This window comes from Alligator sinensis, unplaced genomic scaffold (genome assembly GCF_000455745.1).
Source record: "Alligator sinensis unplaced genomic scaffold, ASM45574v1 scaffold299_1, whole genome shotgun sequence".
In the NCBI taxonomy this organism is placed as follows: Eukaryota; Metazoa; Chordata; order Crocodylia; family Alligatoridae; genus Alligator; species Alligator sinensis.
This window is the reverse complement of record NW_005841981.1, coordinates 1,294,042-1,294,342: the sequence shown is the minus strand read 5'-3', so window position 1 is coordinate 1,294,342 and position 301 is coordinate 1,294,042. Positions and strand designations below refer to the sequence as shown.

At 52.5% G+C, this 301-nt stretch overlaps 1 protein-coding gene across 1 annotated transcript in view; it reads right to left on the bottom strand.

Moving 5' to 3' along the window:
• LOC102380489 (ubiquitin-conjugating enzyme E2 E2) overlaps nucleotides 1-301 on the bottom strand; it is a 334,617-nt gene that overhangs the window by 65,274 nt on the left and 269,042 nt on the right. The gene's annotated exons all lie outside the window — the stretch shown is intronic.

Here is a 301-nt window from a genome sequence, read left to right as displayed (position 1 = left end):
GCCCCCCAGGGGACACTTGCCTGCCTGTACACAAATGCCAGGAGCTTGGGGAACAAGCAGGAGGAGCTCATCCTCCTGCTCAATGCAAATAATTATGATGTCATAGGGATAACGGAGACCTGGTGGAACTCCACCCATGACTGGACCACGAGTATAGATGGCTATACCCTGTACAGGAGGGATGGTGTAGAGAAAAGGGGCGGGGGAGTAGCTCTCTATGTTAAGGAAAACTACACATCCCTGCAAGCTGATATTGGCGACCAGGGTGGATGGCTGGAGACCCTCTGGGTTAAAATCCATG